Raw genomic sequence first — 8,679 nt, 5'->3', positions numbered from 1 at the left:
AGCCATTCTTGTGAGGGTAGCTGAGGGCATCATCACTCTGGGCTGCCAGAGGGGACACACCCAAGTTCCTTCTTTCCTTCATGTGTGGTCACCTTGAAATGTGGGCTGCTGCCTATCAGCCCGAGTCCACAAGTGGCCTTAATGGCAGTTAGTAGTAATGCAGAAAACTGAAATGGCTTGGGCAGTTTCAAGGCCTGGAGAGACAGGGATTGCTGTTACAGAGCACAGCCTGCCCCTGCTGACTGACAGATGCATTAACAGACTTCCTCTCCGAGGACATGGCCCACCTCCTGGTGGTAGCCGTGGGCCTTCTCTTTCACTCTGTCTTAGAGTCCTCATTGACAGGATGTCATGGTTCACCCTGTCAAACATGCCTTGAGATTGAGGAGATCTTCAGCATGGGGGGCCTAGGGTCCATAGAAGGAAGAGAGAGAATACAAATGGCCACTATCAATATATCAAAGAACAAATGATTTCACACCTTCACTGTTGTGTTTCAGATTCCAGCACACTATTCCCACATAGAGCTCATTTCAACTTTATGCAGTCACCCTGTTCACATGCACAGCTTCTCAAGTTTATAAATATCACCATCTCTACAACAGAAACAACTGGGTTTGGAACTAATCCAGGTCCATTGCTTCTTTAAAAAATCCTGTCTTCCTCAGACTATTAGTTTTTATGACTATATCATCTTTTGGAATCCATTAACTTCTTATTGTTAGAAGAGATGGTAAATGCAATCAATTATACACATTTTCCAGAGTGTAATGTATTTTATTTCATTCAAACCTTGTATCACCCTCCAGAGGTTAAGTATAATATCACTTTTACAACTGTGAGGTTAGGTGCTTTCCTAAGATCACATAGCTTGGTGGTGGTAGAACTGGGATATGAATCTACTTCTGACTTCAAACTGAGGTCTTGTTTTGTATGGTGCCTCCCTGCAAGAAGATGTTGTTTTGGTGGAAGAAGAGAGCTTTTATGGAAAACACATCCATTTCTTATTTTCTTTCTAACTCATTTCTGCATTGCAAACATTGATGAGCCTTAAGAATGTATCTCCTGGGAAAGAACACAAACTAAATATTCTCTGTTAAGAGGCAGAGACAAAGAGCAGAGTAGATATTTAGTCTTTCTAAAGCCTTTGGCGAAGACCAGATCTCCTGATACCCAAAGAAGTTAACAGAGCTATTCCCGGATACCTAAGTTAAAATATATAAAATAGATTCCAAAAGTTATTTTTTTACAACCTTTCCAGCTAGTTTTAATAAACAGTTGTTTATCAAACTTCTGAATTCACTGGTTTCTAAAACAAGCCTTAAACCAAATTCTGAAACTTAGGAAACTATTAAGAACCACATAACCTAGTCCAAAAAGTTATTTCAAAGTGTCTTAGAATCACTTTTCAGCTTATAGAAAATAATACAATTTTCTCAGGACATTTCCATATTTTACCGACCTCATTACTACCTACCCCTTACTACATATAACAGAGGCTGTAGAATAAGTTTATTTTTATTTACATAGCACCAAATATAACTCTCAACTTATGAAAGAACTTATGAAAAAGATCAGAAACTTTCAGAGTATCTAAAATTATTTTTTTGGTGCCAGGGACTAAACCCAGGTACTTAACCACTGAGCTATATCCCAGCCTTTTTATTTTTAATTTTGAAACAGGATCTTTCTAAGTTGGTGAGGCTGACCTCGAACTTTCAATCCTTCTGCCTCAGTCTCAGTTACTGGGATTACAGGTGTGGATCACCACATCCAGCACAGAGTATCTAAAATATAAATATTATGTTTCTATACATATTTTTCTCCTTACATGAAAAGTACTAAGTAAGTTACACTTAAATGCCTTATGTTAAAAAAAAAGAAAATTAGGTACTTCTCACTTAAGACAGTTGAAATTATTTAAAATGAGGGGTGAGGGTAAAAAATGAGCTATATATTCAATGTAAATTGTATTAAAGCCCAAATATAAAATATAAACAGAAGGGAAACTTTCCTAGAAGGGAATACATATTACCTACTTTCCTGCCAAGGTAGGTAAATTACATTACAAAAAAATCTAGAGGAAGACAGTTTGAATTTCTTTCCCTTATAAATGTCAGTAAAAATAAAATCCATAGGGTCAAAATATTTAGGGTTATAACTAGAAATATATAATCCTGTTTTTATGACAAGGCAGCGAGTTGAAATAAGTTAACACAATCATTTGAGTTGGTTGTCTGCATACTGGACAGGACTTATTCCTTTTCTTTAGCTTCTTTGCACATGTGAAGCATGACATAAGGTATCCTATTTACCATAAACATTTTTAGGTCAACCTTGGCAAATCACACAAGGTTCAATGACATTAAGGAGGAAACTAGTTTCCGCACCCTCTTCTTTGTCTTGTGTTTCTTCCTTCTCAAACTCTTTGACATCTTCTTGACTGATAACTAATGCTATTTGAAGTTGATAGCTGAGAATAGGCCTCACTTTCTTGTGACTGGGAGGCTTGTGTGATCTTATCATTTTCCTTAATACACAATTCTTTGGAATCATTTGCTGTAGTTTTTTTTTTAACTCCAGCACATCCAAGCCCTCTTCTGCCTGTGTTGAGCTTTCTAGTTTGGCTTTCTCAGAAATTTCCCCTTTATCTTTCCTTTTATCTTCAGGAAGCCAGTTCTCATGAAGGGTCCAACATCGATTGCATTGTGGTGGAAAGGGAGGATTCATTTCATTGCATGAAGTACACTTCCAATAGTCAGCTAAGGAAATTTCAGGATCTTCTTCAAATGAAGCTGTATCACTTTCCCCTGCCTGATACACAGTAACTCAATACACCTCATCATCTTCATCTGAGAGTTCTTGCCTTTTTCACTAAGGCTATAATCCTCTGAATCAAGAGATTCAACTTCAAGTTCTACACTAAATTGATCTGAAACTGAGTCCTGATCCAACCAATCATGGGAATGTTCACTCACACCATCTCCAATATTCAGAGTTGATGGAATCACTGTTGATTCACTGCTACTGCTTCCTTCACAGCATATTTCCCTTATTACACACAGAGCCAGACTTTCATCAGAGGAACGGGAAACACTATCAGATTTGTGGTGCTTTTGTCATTCACCAGATAATTCATCTGAATTTTCTTCTGTCTCACTAATTGCTCTCCTTTTAGATGAGGTAGATGGTCTAGAAACCAAACAGGAAGATGAAGGCTTCTCTTCCTGTAGTTCTAGCATAAGGCCCTTCTGATCACTCCCACCTTCGAGGTGACACCTGTTCTCACTCGCTAATGTGCTGGCGTCTGATGGTTCTCTTTCATAGTGTAAGTGTTTTGTTGTTGTTGTTGTTGTTTTGTGCACCAACAGACTTTAACAACTTCAAAAGCAATGGCTTTGGTCAAACCAGGGTCTCTTATTCCTGGAATCTGTGAGGTGCTCACAGCACCATCAGTAGAAACAGATATGCTGGTGTTGCACAATGGCCTGGATCAGTACAGGAAATGTGCCACATATCTGTGACCACGGTGTCTATCTTCAATCAGGAAAAGGAATGGTTTAAATGGCCTCAGCTGTAGACAGTCAGGACTTAGCTCCTTCATCAACAGTCTCAGTCTGGGAACACGTCCCAACTTGACCAGCCTGCTAAACACTCCAGGCTTTTTGCTTGGAGGTGGGGGGGGGGCATGAAGGGTCCTTCAAGGTGCCCCAATTTCCTTCACCCGGAGCGCTTGGGCCTCGGCGATCATCCCACTGGCGGCCCAGACCACTGGGCACTTGAATGCACTAAGCCCCACGAGAAAGGTAGTGCCTGGCGGGGTGGGGGGGGAAGTGACAGGAACTCGGCTAGAGGGGTAGGGCTGCCCCTCGAGTTAGGTTTCTGGCTCAATTTTCTCCCCAGAACACAGGGCCGCAGAGGCCAGTGCAGAAGCCAAGCTCTGCAGTGTGCCCCCAAAGTGTTTTTTTGTTCCTAAGGAAAACATGGCACAGATTTACTTGAATTCAAGTTTCTTTTGTTCATAGCTTTGAGGATATGTAAAAAGAGAAGTAAATATTTCTAAGTTTTGCCAACATCTATTTTTTTTAAAAGGAAAATCTATCATGATGTTTCTTTTGGCTTTAGAGAAACATACTTGGTTCTGTAAGCAGCAAATGTAACAAGTCCCATATAAAATGCATTCAGAACTCAAGTTGAGATGCATCAGAATTGTCCCCTCAAAATTCTCTAAATTTCCATCCTGTTTCTATACAAGGTATCTTCTGCAATTTTTATATTTTGAAAATTTTCTTATCTATAATACCAACTCCCAAGGAAGCCATAGTGGTTTTTTTTCTGAAAATATTCTCAAAAGAAGCTTCTAGAGATAAAAATAAAAAATACTTTTTTGATGTTATATAAGGGAGTCAGCAGCACTGTTATCAATTTATGGCTTAAGGTCCTTCAAGAGTCCCCTAAGAGGCACAGGGTCAAACTGGTAGACAGGATCACAAACACTCTGAGAGAGTGTGGCATGAGGGAGAAGAGCTCTGAAGAATCTAGGTATCAGGGAACACAGTAGGAACATATTTAATTAATGTGGTCAAAGAAGTAGAGGCATAGGCCGTGAAGATAGAAGGCTCATCAACATAGTCCAAGAGCAAATCTCTTATTTTTCATATGTGGAAACTGAGTCAAAAGAGACATTATGTTTATTTGTCCTTAGGTCACCCAGTGAGTCAGCATTTCCACCCTACATCACTCCTTCTCCTCAGGTAATGCCTATCTAGCATCTTAGAGAACTACAGCAAACGGGTTTCTCTTCACTAGTGAGAAGCAGCAGAAAGTCTTTATAGAATACTTTCCAGCAGGGAATGATATTTTTTCATATACATATCTATGTACTTTTTTAGACAAATCTATGAACTACAGGGGAAAAAAAGAAATAACCAAGGTACTTCAATGACTAATGCTATTATAAAATGACAAAATATACAGAAAACTTTCAGACATGAGTAAAACAAAAGTCAACAACAAGTTGTAGTTTCCCCTCACTGTCTTAAGTATGATTTTAGGTAGTACAAAGTGTTACCTCGATTCTTACTTTAGAATTTCTCATGAGTACATGAGAAGTCCAAATTAACTAGTTCCACAAATATACACTAAGAACCCCCATTCCTTTCATTTTCCAAGGTGTAGGAGCTTTGAAGTGGATTTCAGTGCAAAAAACTTTCCTATAATTTTTATTTGCTTGTAATTGTCATTCTTTTCAGTTTCATCTACTTTTTCTAGAATAACAAGGAACATTGATTAGCCATAAGAATTAAGATGATCAAATATATCACACTGTGAATTAATGCTTTAAAACAGCATTGTATAAATAATATCTCAATCTAAAGAACATTCAACAAACAAGCAAAGCCACAGGATTAAGCTGCATTGAAAATCTATCATTTTATAGGTCCTATTTGCAGCCATTCTTCCCCAAATATTTTAATTGTGTACAGTGAGTGATTTTTTTTTTACCCATTAACACTTGTCTGACAGAACTAATCTCAAAAAAGATAGCAAGCTATATTTTCTAAAAATTAGTTTCAATTGCTAAATTTCCTAACTCTGTTATCAGCCTTCAATTATTTAGATGATCAGATGATTAATTTCAAAAGCATACTCCTAGCTTCCTGAAAACTATTGAAGTTCTAGACAAAAGTGGGAAAGGACCTCTCTTAGGAAAATAAAGAAGTGTTGGATATAACTATGTAAATACGCAGGGAAAAGCCCTAAGAATCCATGTTTTCAAAATATATTTCATGACAATATTTTGCTGCTAACAAGCAAATGAATTCGCTCAAAAGTAGACAGCAAACAAAATAAATTTGAAACCAAATAGATTGGATTCTTTTTCTCCTCTTTTGAACTCCCACACACTGAACATGTTCTCACTGTATCATGAGTTTTGATCATTTTCCATTGATTGGGCACTTGACATATTAAGAACCTTATTGGATATAGTGAGAGCTCATTCATGCACAGTACCTGAATAAATCAGGTTGAGGGGCAGTGACCCAGTAAGAACAGCCTCTGTTCAATTCCTGGAAGCAAATCAGGAATTAAAGAAGACTTTAGAGAAGCTAAGATTCAGAAAGTGACCAGAGAGGTTGTGTGAGGTCACTATTTCTCAAACATCAGCAGACATCTGCATTACCTGCAGGATCTTTGTAACAGTGTGGAGTTTGGGGTTCCACCCCCAGAATTTCCGATCGAGCCTGGGGGAGATTCCTACTAGACACTGGGGTCCGGGGACCACTCTGGAGAACTGTGGTGTTGGGAGATGGCTTTCTCGCTTTCTGGCCATCTTTACATCGTCCTCAAAGTATTTCTCATCTCCGTCCAAGCCATGATTGAACCTGTCTCCACACGGATTCCTCCTGGTGGCCCATCTCTCAGGGCAAGGAAGAGCCCTTCTTCAGGACCTTGGAGGCTTTACATCAGCAAAGAATTTGCCACTCAGCTTGCAGCTGGTATGTCTATGTTACTTATGCTCTTTCTTTTCCTGAGGAGAGAAGTGATTCTTAAAGAGATGTATTTTATTGCCTAACAGTAAGTCAGCTGTTTAAAACTAAAGTAACTAATTTCCAGAATGTCAAGTTGAAAGAGTAGCACTGAAGCCTGAAATGGCTGCAGAGACCATTGCAGAGGCCTGCGCTCAATCAGTGGAAATCTGAAGCAGCCGAAGCAGCTTTATCTTTAAATACTTAAGTGCTCTCTCCTTTCATATAACTCATATTCATTCAACCGTATTATGATATTCTAAAAAAATGCCGACATTGTCATTTCTGTATGCATTTGTAAACCAGTTCTTCTGAAGAGATGAAATTTTCCGTCTCTAATGACATAAACTAGCCCTCCTAATATCTTGCTGTGTATAACACATGCTCCCATTCTCCAAGACCTTAAGGGAATCAAGAAAGATGCTAAAGAGGAGGAGAGGCTGCCTTTCTGTACACTCTGCATTCTTCTGACTCTTAAATTGAAGGGACTTTATGATCTTGGCTTCCCGTCTGCAGGTTCCCTGTTCTCTGGCCCTGATGTAGCTTCCCAACTGGAGTGACCATATTAAAATATCTGTACCAGTTTTTCTCCTGCTGCTAGAATAAATCACCACCAATTTGACATCTGAAATGAATCTATTACTTCACAGTTTTGTGATTTTGTAAAATTTCACCAGACTAAGATCCAACGTGCTGTAAGGGTGTGTTTTCCCGTTTGGAGGTTCTAAGGGAGGATTCATTTCCTTGCTCATTTGCGTTATTGGTAGGATTTAGTCCTTTGTGGCTGTAAGCAGAAGGTTGTTCCCAGCTACATACATTCTTTGACCTTGGTCCTTGTCCTCCATCTTGAAAACTGGCCAACAGAAGTTGACCATACTGTGCTTGAAATGTTTCCCCCTTTCCATCTTGTCATATCCCTCTGACCTTCATAGGAACAATTCTCTGCTTTTAAGGACTCATGTAACTAGACTCGGTCCAAGTTAATCCAGGATACTCTTTGCATCTCAAGATCCATATTCTGAATCATATCTGCAAAATTCCTTTTCCACGTAAGATAGTGTATTCATGGAATATATGTCTAGGAATTAGGCATTTGGGGGCTTATTATTCTTCTTATCACACTCCTTAAATAAGGCCACCTCTAAAAATAATTATGGCATATTTATTAGTCAGCTTTTTATCACTGTGAAAAAATACCTGGGAAAAATCAACATAAAGGATGAAAGGTTTATTTTAAAGAGATCCTGGGACAGGGCACAATTCCAAAGATCTGGTCTCTCAACTAGTTTCCATCTCCTACAGTTTCCACCACCTCCCAACAATCCATTCAGTTATGATTCCTTCAATGGAGATGATGAAGTTAGACTCTTGTTATCCAATCACTTCCCAAATGTCTCATCTCAGAATATTTCTGCACTGGGGACCAAGATTTTGATACATGAGCCTTTGGGGGATATCCCATATCCAAACTATAATAGCATCACGACAGGAATAAACCAATGTACATCATCACCTGTATGCAACCTAAAAGTTAAGAGTCTAAAATAAGATGGTGTGTGTGTGTGTGTGTGTGTGTGTGTATTTGTATGCTGGAGTAAACCAGTTAGCTCTATCATCAATTGGTTGAGTTAAAATAAATATTTTAATAGTTACATCTACTGACCAGGAAGTTGTGATGAAGTACCAGAGATGAATCACACAACTGTGCCTTCAACAAGTTTCCAGTAGATGCATTTATGAATGTCCAGCTTCCCTCTAAATATGTTCTACTTCTATGTGAGTTAGTGGGGATATACAAACATTTGATTTCAAAGTAAGGACACTGGTTTCAGAAGAAAAATAAATTTTCCTTGACCATGAAGTCACACAGAGAGCAGGATCATAGAAATCTATTATCTAACCATTAGGCTGACAAACCAGGCCCATCGGGTATTGCTGAAGAGAAGATAAAATGAATGTCCTATTTAGAACATTCCTTTAATTAATAAGTAGAATATTGGGGGTTTAGGTTTAATAACCACACAGTACCACATTAATCTTTTCTGATGTTCTTATAAAGTTGAAACTGCCTTCCCTGAGGTAGAATTTTTTTCAAATGCATTCTGCTCTCCTTTAGACATAAACAGATTGAAGAACAAAAAAATAAATA

At 38.5% G+C, this 8,679-nt stretch overlaps 1 pseudogene; it reads right to left on the bottom strand.

Annotated features, from left to right (window-relative positions):
• Positions 1–2,161: 2,161 nt before the first annotated feature.
• LOC124107410 (E3 ubiquitin-protein ligase Mdm2-like) lies at positions 2,162–6,334 on the bottom strand (annotated as a pseudogene).
• Between the last annotated feature and the right edge of the window lie 2,345 nt (positions 6,335–8,679).

This window comes from Marmota monax, unplaced genomic scaffold (genome assembly GCF_021218885.2).
Source record: "Marmota monax isolate L192 unplaced genomic scaffold, Marmota_monax_Labrador192_F-V1.1 WCK01_AAM20220418_F8-fsc00167, whole genome shotgun sequence".
NCBI classification, from domain to species: domain Eukaryota; kingdom Metazoa; phylum Chordata; class Mammalia; order Rodentia; family Sciuridae; genus Marmota; species Marmota monax.
Note: the sequence above shows the minus strand (reverse complement) of the source record. Positions and strands in the feature narration are given on the sequence as shown.